General features: G+C 49.4%; 1 pseudogene; it reads left to right on the top strand.

The window, feature by feature from the left end:
* Positions 1-223: 223 nt before the first annotated feature.
* Positions 224-341, top strand: LOC124614150 (annotated as a pseudogene).
* The last annotated feature ends 290 nt before the right edge of the window (positions 342-631 follow it).

Here is a 631-nt window from a genome sequence, read left to right as displayed (position 1 = left end):
GGCACGGCCAACAATGCAGATTGATAAACGACGGCACACCTGTAATGCTGCAGGCTGCAGACTGGCAATAAGAAGTAGATATGTAAAACACCGGTAACCCAAAGACACAACGAGTAATGCCCACAGTGGAAACAGGAACAACACCACATTCCTAGAACTTAGATAAGCTGCAGTAATTGTAATTGTAATAAGTATAAATTAGGACTCTCTAATGTGATAAGTGGGCAACGGCCTTGCCGCAGTGGATACACCGGTTCCCGTGAGATCACCGAAGTTAAGCGCTGTCGGGCGTGGTCGGCACTCGGATGGGTGACCATCCAGGCGGCCATGCGCTGTTGCCATTTTACGGGGTGCTCTCAGCCTCGTGATGCCAGTTGAGGAGCTACTCGGCCGAACAGTAGCTGCTTCGGTCAAGAATACCATCTAACGACCGGGAGAGGGGTGTGCTGACCACACGCCCCTCCTATCCGCATCCTCAGCTGAGGATGACAAGGCGGTCGGATGGTCCCGGTAGGCCACTCGTGGCCTGAAGACGGAGTGTGTTATAATGTGTTAGGTGGTGGGTTATTATGAATCATGTATTTGAAGAATAAAGATTTTTAAAAACTCAGAAAAAAAACATTGTGCAACA

This window comes from Schistocerca americana, chromosome 4 (genome assembly GCF_021461395.2).
Source record: "Schistocerca americana isolate TAMUIC-IGC-003095 chromosome 4, iqSchAmer2.1, whole genome shotgun sequence".
In the NCBI taxonomy this organism is placed as follows: Eukaryota; Metazoa; Arthropoda; class Insecta; order Orthoptera; family Acrididae; genus Schistocerca; species Schistocerca americana.
This window is presented reverse-complemented; position numbering and strand designations above follow the sequence as displayed.